This window comes from Taudactylus pleione, unplaced genomic scaffold (genome assembly GCF_031769625.1).
Source record: "Taudactylus pleione unplaced genomic scaffold, aTauple2 ptg000080l, whole genome shotgun sequence".
In the NCBI taxonomy this organism is placed as follows: Eukaryota; Metazoa; Chordata; class Amphibia; order Anura; family Myobatrachidae; genus Taudactylus; species Taudactylus pleione.
In genome coordinates this window covers 1-14,763 of record NW_028284482.1, presented here as the reverse complement: position 1 = coordinate 14,763, position 14,763 = coordinate 1, and the positions used below count along the sequence as shown (strand labels likewise).

The window sequence follows — 14,763 nt, the reverse complement described above, 5'->3', positions numbered from 1 at the left end:
GGCCCTCATTCAGAAGCGGTTGGAGGAAGCAAGCGGTCGCTCAGAAACTGGGCGGCCGCTTGCATCCGGACCGGCTGCCTCTGTTTCGGTCGTTAGGCTGTGGGTTTACACCCACAGCTCTAACGACCGCTAGGGTGATGGTCGCGATGGTCATAGACCATCTCGACCATCGGGGCTTACGACGAGACCCTAGGGTAGGGTCTCACTTGTCGTAAGCCCCGGAGAGCTTCTGGCTCTGTCAGTGATCACTAGTCACTAGTGATGTCAGTGGGGCCTCCCCCAAACGGCAGGCGTTCCCATGGGAACGCCTCCGTTTGGGCTGCCACCCCCCGACCCGCCTTCCAAACGGGGTGAGCTGTCAATCAACATCGACAGCTCACCCCCTTTGGAAGAGACCCGCTACGACCGGCGCTGTCGGTCGTAGCGGGTCTCACGCATGTGCACGCAGGAGCCGGCTCCCTCGTGCGCATGCGCACTGGACAAACATCGAGGCGGCCGTGCGGTCGTAGACCGTACGGCCACCTCTGAATGAAGCCCACTGTCAGCAACCCACGCACTGCTGACACAGCCAGCAAGCCTGCACTGAAGACACCGCTGGCACCCCTGCCCTGCTGACACCGCCAGTACCCTGCACTGAGGACACTGCTAGCACCGCAGCACTGCCATCCCATGTACTGAGGACACCACCAGCAACCTCTGCACTGCTGACACAGCCAGCAAACCTGCACTGAAGACACCGCTGGCACACCCACTCCGCTGTCACAGCTGGTACCCTGCACTGAGGACAATGCTAGCACCGCAGCACTGCCATCCCATGTACTGAGTACACCACCAGCAACCTCTGCACTGCTGACACAGCCAGCAAACCTGCACTGAAGACACCGCTGGCACCCCCACTCTACTGACACTGCCAGTACCCTGCACTGACTGAGGACACTGCGAGCACCGCAGCACTGCCATTCCATGTACTGAGGACACTGTCAGCAACCCCCACACTGCCGACACAGCCAGCAAGCCTGCACTGAATACACTGCTGGCACCCCCGCTCTTCTGACACCACCGGTACCCTGCACTGAGGACACTGCTAGCACAGCAGAACTGCCATCCCATGTACTGAGTACACCATCAGCAACCCCTGCACTGCTGACACAGCCAGCAAACCTGCACTGAAGACACCACTGCCACACCCACTCTGCTGACACTGCTGGTACCCTGCACTGAGGACACTGCTAGCACCACAGCACTGCCATCCCATGTACTGAGGACACTGCCAGCACTGCAGCACTATCCATTCCATGTACTGAGGACACTGCCAGCAACCCACGCACTGCTGACACATCCAGCAAGCCTGCACTGAAGACACTGCTGGCACCCCTGCCGACACCGCCGGTACGCTGCACTGAGAACACTGCTAGCACCGCAGCACTGCCATTCCATGTACTGAGGACACTGTCAGCAACCCCCACACTGCCGACACAGCCAGCAAGCCTGCACTGAAGACATCGCTGGCACCCCCGCTCTGCTGACACCGCCGGTACCCTGCACTGAGGACACTGCTAGCACTGCAGCACTGCCATCCCATGTACTGAGGACACAGTCACAACCCCTGCACTGCCAACACAGCCAGCAAACCTGCACTGAAAACACTGCTGGCACCCCCGCTCTGCTGACACCGCCAGTACCCTGCACTGAGGACACTGCTAGCACTGCCATCCCATGTACTGAGGACATCGTCAGCAACCCCCTGCACTGCCGACACAGCCAGCAAACCTGCACTGAAGACACCATTGGCACCCTCGCTCTGCTGACACCGCTGGTACCCTGCACTGAGGATACTGCTAGCACCACAGCACTGCCTTCCCATGTACTGAGGACACCGTCAGCAACACCTGCACTGCCAACACAGCCAGAAAACCTGCAATGAAGACACCGCTGGCACACCCGCTCTGCTGACACCGCCAGTGCCCTGCACTGAGGACACTGCTAGCACCGCAGCACTGTCATCCCATGTACTGAGGACACCGTCAGCAGCCCCTGCACTGCTGACACAAGCAGCAAACCGGCACTGAAGACACCTCCGGCACCCCCGCTCTGCTGACACCGCCGGTACCCTGCACTTAGGACACTGCTAGCACCACAGCACTGCCATCCCATGTACTGAGGACACCATCAGCAACCCCGCTCTGCTAACACTGCTGTCACAGTAAGTGCACTATTGGTGTATCCAACCCACACTGTATAACACACTGTATCTGTGTAGGAAATTGGAAGCTGAGCTTCCACATATTAGTGCCACCCACAGTGTTGCTTAGCTTAGTCAGCAAGCTAGCTGGATGCAACCTTTTGACCTTAACTAGATGAAAAAAAATTATATTGTGAGGTGGTCAAAATTGATTGGAAATGACTGGAAATAAATGTTATTCAAATTAATAATACTGTAGGAACAAAAACAGGCCAATTTTATGTGATTTTAGCTGTTTTTATGATATTTTAAGAAAAAATCCAGATCCAAAACCGAAAAACAAAACACCAAGGAAAAAATCCCAAACCAGATTCAGATCCAAAACCAGGGGAGATCCAGATACAAAACAACTCTCTAATTTTGTGTGGTAGTTATTACCCATATTTCACGTTTGCACATTATGATTTGAACCGTGGGATTCATCAATTATGTTTTACAGCTACAGTGGGGCCGGTGAGACAGTGCATCCGCACGGCATTAGGTTACCATAGTGACAGCTGTCGCATTGTGGGTGACGTCATTAGCAGTGAACGTTCCAGCCAGCTCTCCGTGTGAGCCGTTGGACGTGCTCCTGCCCCCAGCCTCACTCAGCTGTAGTGATTCCATAGTATTTAAGGTAAGACTCAATGTATGTATGTCATTTTGTCTGTATTCCTTGAGAAAAGAGCCAACAGCCTCTGAAACGTTGGAGATTACAATACATGTTTTGACTTGATTTAAAGACTTTGAGTACCACTGCATTTTGTTCATCTATGACCACACATCGACAGCAGAGGACACCTAAGCTGTTGTTAAGTGATCTTTGGAGTGACGGTTATTCTTCACAATTTTGAGCCCATATAGGGTTCATCCCGGATCATGGCACTGTACTATTTATTGCTTTTGAGCTATTTTGGATACCATAATTGAGAGGGGTATTCTGCAACATGGAATCTGCTCAACAACCCACTATCTCCGAGGACCCTGCTGAATAAAGGGATATTACCACTGCAAAAGGAGGAGAAAGCACAACAGATACTGGGCCTGATTCAGACCCGCTCGCGAGCATTGAGCGCTCGCAAGCGGGTCGATGGTGCCCTAGTGCGCACGACGGAGGGAGCACCGTCGTGCGCATGCGCGAGACCCGAATAGCGACGGGTCTCGCACCAAAGGGGGCGTGCTGTCGATGGTGAGTGACAGCACGCCCCCTTTGGTGGGCGTGCCGGGGGAGTGGCTGCCCAGACGGAGGTGTTCCCATGGGAACGCCTACCATCTGGGGCCGGCCCCACTGACATCACTAGTGATGTCAGTGGGGTGCTTTTGGCTCTGATAGAGCCAAAAGCACTCCTGGGCTTGCGGCAGCAAGACCCTACCGCAGGGTCTCGTCGCAAGCACGATGGCCGCGATGGTCTTGACCATCGCGACCATCTTTTTGGCCACTCGCATAAGCTGTGAGTGGTCACCCACAGCTATGTGAGCGGCCAGGAGGCCGCTCCAATATTAGGTAGGAGGGCCCTGATTCAGAGCGTCCGGCTCTGAATCAGGCCCACTATTCAAAGAGAAGTTGCCATCAGCTGATCAGCAACATAGGGGCATATTCAATTAGCCACGATAAGCCGTTTTCCGTGAAAAGTTTTCACCAGTGACGTAATTTCGCCAGGCGAAAACATATCCCGTATTCAATTCCAAAGACTTTTCGCCGGTGCGGAAAGTCAATGCATTGGAATAGGCGAAAAAGATTAGCCTATGAATAGCAGTCGAAAAAAAGTGCAGTTGTGGGATTTATGGGTGCAAAGTTGAGGGACCCCCCTGCAGCCTTGGGACAGCCCCCCAAAGGTAAACTGTGTCAAAAATTTTTTTAAAAATACTTAAGGACACCCGAAAAAAGTACTTTCATTTTGGGGGAAAAAAAGTCCAAAGTTGGGGCACAAACTTATAAACTAGCAAAATAGGAGGGCCCCCAAGTATGCCCCAGGTATTTTTAAGATTGCAGCTGGTTGCGGCAGGTGGATTTTTTACATTTTTTAAAAACTTAACATTAGTAACTTTAAAATATGCTTGCACCCATTTTCATGTACCCCAAATTTGCTGGGACTAGTTATTTTCTCCCAAAAAACTGCTAAATGCTATTCTTCACCACTTGTGCAAAGACGCTAATTAGAAGCTAATGAGAGCGTTTAAGTACCCCAAATACCTTCAGCAGGGCTATTCATTCATTGTGATCCCCAATGTTAGTGCTTCTTTTGGGGGTGTCAGGGTGATTTCCCCAAATCTGACAGCACTTTTCGCCTGTTTGAGTTTCGCCAGGTGCAGTTTTCACGTCCTTTGGAATTGAATAGGGCGAAAAGCAGCCACGCACACAAGAAGTCTTTTCTCCAAAAACACGCGATGTAGGCGGAAAGTCCGGCAGGCGAAACTTAGCCTACTTTTCGCGGCTAATTGAATATGCCCCATTATATGGAAGATATCTATCATTATTTGTTGAAACTCAAGAAACAGGAGATTGATTTTCTGCTGCATGGAATATCACTCTCATAGTATTACAGGGAGAATATGATCCCACGAGGGTTCAGAGTGAGAAACACTCCCACTATAGGGTGATATAACCCCAAATTTTGCAAGAAATGGATCGGTATCCTCAACAAGTGTAGTATGGATCTCATGCTACTAGTAGTTGAGGAGACCGGCAGAGAATTAAAAATCACTCGGGACAAGATTTCAACCTATGAAAGTGCCCATAAAATTATCCTTGCACAAGATGTCAGTCAAGATTGGAACCAAAAATTAACAAATCACTGTAATAATTATCGCATGAATCAATAAAATTCAAAAAGAACAAACACCTTACAGTTACCAATGACTATGAAGAGAATAAGGTGTATCGTTGGCTTATGAGGGGTGACTCCAACACTCATGGCTTCAGACAGCAAAGATCTCGCCAGGGTTGGCGAAGGAGAAGAGAAAATCAAAGAAGGGACACACACACTTCGAATAGCGACAGTGAATTCACTATGAGAGACTCTGATGATGTGCAAGATCCATGAGAGATCCCTTTAGGTCCACTTTGGAAACAGAGGGAGATGCTGGAACAAAAGGACGCCCACACGCAGGGGCGTCAAAACCAGAGGCAAAGGAGGGCAGAAAGCCCAAAAGGAAACCGAGTTTTAACCTATCCTCGAAAACCCTTACGGAGGTGGAAGAATGTGTTCTTTGCAAAGGACTCATCTTCATACCAACCAACCCCCATAATGACATAATCAGGAAGCATGACATGCATCATTTTGCACGCAAACTACATTTTCAGGAATATTATCAAAATCATATACTGTATATGACAGAAAAGAAGTAACACCGGCACTTGCTAAATTTTGGACGAACAGATCTATCTTCAACTTTCGACCCACAGTCATCATATCCTTCTTTACAGACTTTCATGCGACTCATGGATGATTCAGTATCGAAATACAACCAAGTACCTCATACTCAACATCAAAACTTGTCAAAAATTGAACGAATAGCACTTAAACAACTAAGTGAATATCATGATGTAATCATACGCCCTGCCGATAAAGGCAGGGCCATAGTGATTCTGAACTTTATGGATTACAAATGAGAAATCGATAATCAATTATCTGACATAACAACATAACAAAAGGGTCTCCCTCTCCAGGGCACCCCAGGCCCAGGCTGATGGGTGCCAGGTTGATTGTGTAAAGTGTGGTGCAAGTAAAGAGTTAAAATATTGCCTTTTGCTATGGAACTACAGTTCCCAGCAAGCCTCTCCTGCATGCTGGTACTTGGAGAACCACAAGTATCAGCATGCGGGGCATTACGGGCCTGCTGGTACCTGTAGTTCCACAGCACAAGCAATATTAAAAAACCACAGAGAACACACACCGTAGAAAGGTAAAATTTTATTAAAACATACATAGAAATGTAAGGTAGGTGCTGGTTTTGGTAAATATGGGAGGACCCTATGCATTTTTCCCCCTGTATTTCCAGAACTAGGCCCGGGTCAGAGCTCAGTGCTGGTTGCCTTGAATATGGGGGACCGCTACATCATTTGTCCCCCGTATTCTGGCAACCAGGGCTGGTTCTGATTAGCCCAGTGGTGGTTGTGCTTAAGTACAGGGGACCCCTACATAATTTTTCCCCTGTATTTAAAAACAACCAGGACTGGCTGTTAAAAGCCTGGTGCTGGTTGTGTTTTTTTGGGGGGGCACCTTTTTTTATTTTACAAATTAAATTTTTAACATAGATGCGTAGATGGATCTCACTGCTGCGTTTGTGCATCTGTGACTTATTGATTTTATTTTCTCAGGTGCATGTGCACAACCAGTGAACTCGCTGTCACCCACTGATGCCCCCTTTGCACTGCACAGCTGCTACTGCTCTGCACCACTGCTGCTGCCGCTACCCCGCACGACTACAACCGTCTCGCACTCTGCACCTACCAAACCACCTCCTGTGTGCTGTCCCCTCTTCCACCTGCGCCATCCATTAACACATCCATTAAGGCAACAGCCTTAATGATCTTAATTTCATTGCTATTTGGAGTTTGAGTGGCAGAAATTCAGTAGGTTTTGTGAATTTTCAGATCATGTCTAAACAGCCTTAATGAGACATGTGAAACCGTAAGGTTTTTTTTGTCTATGGAATATAGCTATATATATATATATATATATATATATATATATATCTATCTATCTATCTATATATATATATATACAGTTCCAAAGGGCGGCAGTCCAAATATAATATCAATAAAATTTCCAGTGCCCTCTGTTTAGGAGACCCCCATGAGAGGTAACCAAAATATGCAACCAGAGACAGCGGCACTCGAGTAAATAATAAATGCTTTCACATTGAAACGTTGACCACAGGAAGACAGTTGTTGTGTATTATTGAAACCTCTGAGTGCCGCTTATACAATACTTTATAGGTGCAGCGTCTCTGCCTCTGACACACTTTTGCCAGCAACGGGGTAAAGTAATCATTGTTATTAGTGAGTGCCGAATTTCTGGATCATGTATTATATACACACACAAATATATATATATATATACCGTATATATATGTAACCAGAGACAGCAGCACTCGAGTAAATAATATATCTGATACCAGGTAAGTTACCAACGTTCCGGAGCCTCTTTATTGCTCCATCATCATGGTATAAAACATACAATACAAGAATACACTTACTTATACCGCCACCAACCACCACGTGCAGAAGCGAGTCCCGGCGTCTGGAGGTTAGGCGCACACTGAAGACGTCATTTCCTTACTCCCATCACTGAGGTAACCACTTCAACAAATACATAAAGAGTGAACATCTTGTAGCAAAGACAAATATTAGTACCATGACACACAGAAATACAATAACACTAATAACATATATAAAGGGCAGGTACATGTGTAAATACACAGTATAATGATACCTTACTGGACACATATCGTAAGGCATAAAATCGGAACATCACAATAATCTGCTCACTAATCAGTCTAATGGCATTCAACAATAAAGGTTCTAGAAAAAACAACAACATATTACACAAAGTAATGTAGCTCCAAGTTCTCATTTAATCCTCTGGGTTCAAGTGTCCCCAGACGATAGATCCAGTGAGCCTCACATTTTAATAATTTTAACACTCTATTACTCCCCTGAGTAGATTTCGGAATATGATCAATGATGATATACCTGATAGTAGATAAATTGTGGCCAGCACATAGAAAATGCCGGGCCACAGATTGGTCACTTGTACCACTGCTCATCGCAGCACGAATGGCCGAACGGTACATGGCCATACATTCCTGTAAGGTTCCCGTAGGTTTTTCCTACATAGGATAAGCCACATGGGCACGTAATAAGATAAATGATAAATCGAGTGGTGCAAGTCACCCTATGTCTTGTGAAAAATCTTTTACCACTTAAGGGAAAAACACAATAAAAAGAGAAAGTTATTCCCTGATGGGGCACTCTTGGCTCGGACTGTACAAATTTACAATAAATATGTCGACTGAATCGGGCAGCATCCCTATGTCTAACAGACACCCTCCATATATATTATTATTGTCACAGAGTCATAGTAGTTTCAACACATTACTATAAATACATAGCACATGCTAAATAGCGAGTGCCGCATGTCTCCTGACACACGTTTCCCATCTAGTGCTTACTCATAGAATCAACCCGCCTCCTGGGTTGACAGATCTAATAAAGGGGATCGGTATGATTTATGCGGCCGGCGGTTCAAATCCCAACAGTGATCGGCCGACAGAGGTGGAAATCCCGATCGTCCATTAAGGTATGCTAATCTAATTCCCCCCTAACCCTCCCTTAAGGGTGCCTAACCCTAACCCCCCCCCAAGTGCCTCCCCTAATCCCCCTCTAAGTGCCTAAACCTAACCCCCCTTCCCCATCACCTAAACCTAATTCGCGGGGGGGGTGCCGAATCCTAACCTCCCCCCCCCGAGGGTTCCTAAGCTAAACCCCCTTTCCCTAGCCTAACCCTAACCTCCCAGGGGGGTACCTAATCCTAAATCCCCCCCGGGAGCCCTAAACCTAACCCTCCACCCCCGCGGCTGTCTGCGCCCAGCTTACCTTTGATTGGTAAGTCGGGTGTCGGGCTCCTGGCGTAGATCTAATGACAGGCATCGGGATTTCGACGCCTGTCATTAGACACTTGCCGGGATTAGACAGTCGGGAAGCCGGCGGTCGGGATTCCGTCCGTCGGCTTCCCAACTGCTTCCCCTAATAAAGTGCTTGTTGGCCAATCAAAACGCTATCATGGTTGATGGCTAGGTTAGGCAGCCAATCCCTGTTCCTCCCTGTGATTGTCTCTTCACAGAACCAATCAGAGTTGCCTGTCAGCCTTTCTATTGTTCCATGCCACTGTCTCAGCAAAAATCATAATAAACAAGCTGAAGGATCCTTTATACATTTGATTTTATAAAGATATTTATATAACTCTACGGAGCTCCGAGAGACCTCAATGCATATCACTAATCAGGTAAATTCATGTTAATAATTACATTATCGGTATTGCACATAAATTTATCCATAATTATATAAATTCATATAGAAATATTTGTAAATTAATAAAAAATATAAAAAAATATATTGACAAAAAATATATACGTGAAAAACCTATTATCCAATACCATACCAATAGTGTTAATGCAAATATTAATATATTATTATACCAATACTAAAACTTAATCAATGCTAAAAGAAGTAGCAAAGTAATAAATAAATAATGATAAAAAATGCTAAAGTGAAGCATAAATATTTAAATTGGTCATATTTCTCGTACCTGCTAATAATTTCAATATGTGTGAAAAAAAGTAAAAAATATCTGAAAATATATATACAAATCATGTGTCGCTAACTCTCGGGTAGATTATGGATGCGGCCCGTATTTAGGGAATTGATGTGACCTATTCCTGAGGCGCGGAGTCTAATGTGCCAGTGGTTTTCACCAGGGACCCTCGCAAGAAGGTATGGACTTGGCTGTGTCCGACAATCAGGTCGCGGCCCCCAGGATAGGTACCCCTATACAGGTGCTGGGAAACTGGATGGAGTGTAGGGGATGTTCAGCGTAGTCGACAAACCGGGTCAGAACCAAACAGACAATACGGTACCAGGGAGCAGACAAGAGCAGGTCACGGAATAGCCGAGGTCAGAATCAGATATAAACGCAGTACCAAGGATCAGGCAGAATCGGAGTCACAGGCAAGCCAAAGGTCAGGAACGTTTTCAGAGGATATACAAAGGAACGCTGGAGTAAGGTAATGGAACTTCCTTAAATAGGCAGGTTGAAACTGGCGCCTACTGTGACGTCACCCCTACACGTGTATGGCCCTTTAAATTCCTTACAGGTCGGCACGCGCGCTCCTAGGAGCTGCAGCCACCTATAATTTACCAGCCGCCCATCAGGGGGAGCCGCAGCAATCCTCCATGGACCCCGCACACACAGGTAGCGGGTGCCGGGGACACACTGCCCGCTGCCCGGAACTCCAGCGCCGCCAGACCCGGTAAGTAACAGTTGCGCTGTGACATCATGCTTCTCGTACCTGCTAATAATGTCAATATGTGTGAATAACAATCACATTATGGGCCTGATTCAGACCCACTCGCGAGCGGCTGTCCGCTCGCAAGTGGGTCGATGGTGTGCACTGCGCATGCGCACGACGGAGGGAGCTCCGTCGTGCGCATACGCGAGACGTGACGAGCGAAGGACTTTCCTTCGCTCGTTGTGTCTGATCAAAGGGGGCGTGCTGTCGATGTTGATTGACAGCACGCCCCCTTTGGTGGGCGTGACGGGGGCGTGCCTCCCAGACGGGGGTGTTCCCAAGGGAACGCCTACCATCAGAAGCCGGCCCCACTGACATCACTAGTGATGTCAGTGGGAGTGATTTTGGCTCTGATAGAGCCAAAATCACTCCGGGCCTTGCGGTTGAGAAACTCAACCACAGGCTTCGGCTCGCAGTGGCGATGGTCGCGATGGTCAAGACCATCGCGACCATCATCCTGCACGCTCGTATATGCTGTGGGTGGTGACCCACAGCTATACGAGCGTCCAGGAGGACGCTCCATAATTATGGAGGTGGGCCCTGATTCAGAGCGAGCGCTCTGGTCAGAGCGTCTGGCTCTGAATCAGGGCCCATATACAATAGATAGACATAAAGAAACATCAAAGGTAGTTACACAAATAGGGTTTTTTTTTATGGAACTAACCTAAGCTTACAGAAATGTGTTCATCTTACAGATCCATATGAGGATAAGTACTATCCTGATATTAAACATGTTGATGATATATTAAACTGTCTTACCTTTTAATTATAAATAAATACCAAACCTAGTGTCACAGTGTTGAAGTGACAAGAAATTATGTGACCACCAAAGTAACAGATGATTAATAAAAAACCCTTGAAGTGATAAAAGAATATATTAGTAAACCACTAAATGCAATCAGTGGTTACATCCACCTTACAGCATGAAAACTGTATATGATATAAACATGATATTTACATTTCCTTGCGGGTGGAACCGGAAATCTGCAAACAAACAGTGCTTTAGAATGGTACCAAAGATGATATGTTTACTAGCTTATGTACCTTAAATATTGTATACATTACATTTCACAACATAAGTATTCACTAATATAACCTTTAATATTAAGCCTTTAATGTGGAGGATCCTTTTATGAGTGCGTGTATATTTATGATTATATGTAAGTATGCGTTGTGCCTTCATGCAGCGTAAAAGGTGTGCTGTATGCAGGGGTTGTGTACAGCGCAAAACGTGTGTATGTTTTTATCTACAATAGCAACTGTGTATATGTGTGCACGCATTGTGGATACACATGCGATCATTTAAGTATATATATATATATATATATATATATATACTGTATATATATATATATATATATATATATATATATATATATAGCTTTAAACAGTAACTGGTTTTATTAATACTTCTGTCTGAACTAAGTTATCAGAGATGGCCAGCAGACACTTGATGGAATCACAATGTAATCAAAGGCCTCTCCAGCCTACTTAGAAATGTAAATTCAAGTTCGTTTAGGCATACAATGATACTCAGACTTAAAGACAATGGTTCAGTTAAAACACTCGTCTGTACCTCACAGTATCTTTGTGTATTCCAATTACTAGTCCCAGACATGTCCACAAGACTTGTCTGTCAGCACTGAATATATAAAGTCTTTAAATATATGTGTGTATTCGTGTGCATTTATTATGTAGAGACTTTAACAGTGTGCAGTAACACAGCAGATGTACACAACGCTAAAATAGCACAGCGCACAATGATATTATACTGACAACGCAAACATGGCGTCTTCAGATATTGTTAAAGATCTGAACTCAGCCAATCATCCAGCTTCGACAGTCCACCCTTTGATAGCAAACAATACGCTATCACACTCTGGTCTTAAATTTATTCAGTCATACACTATGAAATATTATTTAAAGTTATATTAGAGGATGGCACAATTTGGTCTTTAAACCATCAATAATGTGTCCCTGGGAGGGACATAAAACTACCCTTATACACACACCGCGGATCTTAGAAGATCATGGGAAAGTTGTGGGGATGCACCTAACCTATAAAGGAAGTCTTGAAGGGGATAGGGACTTACATTATTTAGGATTTTTAAAATAACATTTAATAATACATTTCATGCATGGCTAAATCTATACATCATCTGATGGTACATTCTAGTTCAGGATTGTAATGCAGTTCTTCATTTACCTTAGTATGCACACTATTACTACTAACCACCATCATAATTTCATTCTCCCGGTTTACTTTAGCATTACATTTTCCACACTTCAACACAGCAGGAACACATCTGACACATAAGCCAATTACTAAGATGACAACCAATATGAGGATCAGGAGTTTACCTACACTAGCAATCATTTCCTGGACCCACTCTCCTAGACCAGAGAACCATTTTACAGGGTTCAACCAAGAGAAACACTCTTCAGCCATTGAAGCATTATGGTTCTTTCAAAATTCCCATTTCAGCTGCAGAATTTCATCCATTGTCCAGTCTATCACTTCCTTGGGGTCACTAGTGTTATTTGTGATGTACGTGCAACACTTTACACCAAATTGGGTGGCTAAAGTCACACAGTACCCTCCAGTGACAGCTGTTAAATAATTTAATACTAGTCTATGTTGCACAAGTTCTTTCTTGTAGGCCTGTAACTCCTTACCTGTGTACCTAAATGTGTCATCATACATCTAAGTGATATTATCCATTAATTTAGCAAGGTCTTGGATGTATCTAAAATTGAAAGTACCCCGAGAGATCCTGGTGGGATCCAATGCTACTAAAACTTGAAAGCCAGTTGTTTCACTAATCAACTGTGTGGCTTTATGTACATCACCAGGTATCATGTTTCTTTTGTCGCTGTGTTCATACTGTGTGTGAAGATATGGTGATGATGTGTTTTTATGAATACCAAGCATTTCACCGTGTGTAAGGGTCATAACCTCTGGGAGTACCCTTCCCATGTAGCATAAACCTTCTGAACTCGGAGAGAGCCACTTATACGCTTTCCTTCCACATATAAAATACACATCATCGGAGAGAACATAAGGAGTAGAATGCATCATAATCATTAAACACATTTCCCTAGCAAATGATTCTTTCTCAGGTTCTCCCATCTGACTAACACACATTTCTGGTTGTATAACCCTGGCACAGTACCCTTCTGGTACCCTACCATTTCTTTGATGTCACTACGTGTATACCAATACTGGAAGTGTCTCCCACTTAATCTAATTGTGCGTAAAAGTTCAAAATTTATAGGTTCATTATCAGCCCCTAGTGAGAAGGTCCTCGTCTGGTTATTCCCAGTCACCTCCCAACTTCCTGGTTTGTTGAAGTTGGTGGTGTTCAAACACAAAAGTGATCTATCTACTTGGTACTGGGGGAGTTTAAAATGAGGTGGTTTAGACATAAGAAATTTTCCATCCAGCGTCTTCCCTTGTTGCAATTCTAAAACCTCACAGACATTTAATGGAAATGGCACTAACCCTACATTATGTTGTCCCTGAGGCACGTGAGAGCACACCCAACAGTCAGTCTGGTTTAAAACTTTGCCCACCATGGTATGATAATACTCTAAAGGCTACTCACCCCAATACTGGTTATACTTAGGTTGGCACCATTGAGTGCATCTTTCATCAACTAGGGACCCACAAAACTCTCAAATTCAATATTCCTCAGACGATAAACCTTCACACTGTCTCCGAGTTTCCAGGCTAACAAATCTCTTAGCAATTACTGTACTGAGTTTGGTCAGATACCGCCCTTGTGACTGTATTGCTCCTTCTTCTGACTCCACTCCATCGATATCATCATTGACCTCTCCCTCCACCATTACAGAAACAGGACATCCCGAACAAAACAAGGTTGATGAGAATTCTGGAAGAAAATAGGAACGCAACCACAGCCCGCCATTCCATTGCTGGAATAATGGGCTATAAATTCCCCTAGCTTAGGTATCTCACTGCAGTCTTTAACTCTTCAGGAACAAGCTCGCAATTGACAGGTCCATGTTATCTGCCTCGACTCCGCCTTGAATCTCCACTGGATGGTTGACCTCTCTACCACTTTCAAGGATGTCATACTTGTCAGCAACACTTGATACGGACCTTCCCACCAATCTCAGACAACCTGAATGTAAGAAATTTCTGATCATAACAAATTCTCCAGGTTCAACATCATGACAGTTTGTTTCTGGCATATCAGGTGACAACAATTTCAGTTTCTGCTGCTTCAACTATTTACTCATTGTTATAAGATACCTTACAGTAACCTCGTTGTTATTCTTCAAATCTTCCTGTGGACTTATAATCAAATGAGGTTGTCTCCCAAATGGTATCTCAAAGGGGGACAAATTAAGAAGGGGTCTATAAGTTGTCATGATGCTATGAAGAACTAGCGGTAAGGCTTCTGGCCATCCTAGTCCAGTTTCTGCCATGATCTTACTCAGTTTAT

General features: G+C 45.2%; 1 long non-coding RNA gene across 1 annotated transcript in view; it reads right to left on the bottom strand.

The window, feature by feature from the left end:
• LOC148532225 (uncharacterized) overlaps nucleotides 1-14,363 on the bottom strand; it is a 68,316-nt gene extending 53,953 nt beyond the window's left edge. The window contains exons 1-2 of the long non-coding RNA XR_015877752.1: nucleotides 13,900-14,363; nucleotides 7,424-7,526 (exon numbers count right to left, since the gene is read on the bottom strand). This is a non-coding gene — a long non-coding RNA (uncharacterized LOC148532225). The remainder of the gene's footprint in view (nucleotides 1-7,423; nucleotides 7,527-13,899) is intronic.
• Between the last annotated feature and the right edge of the window lie 400 nt (nucleotides 14,364-14,763).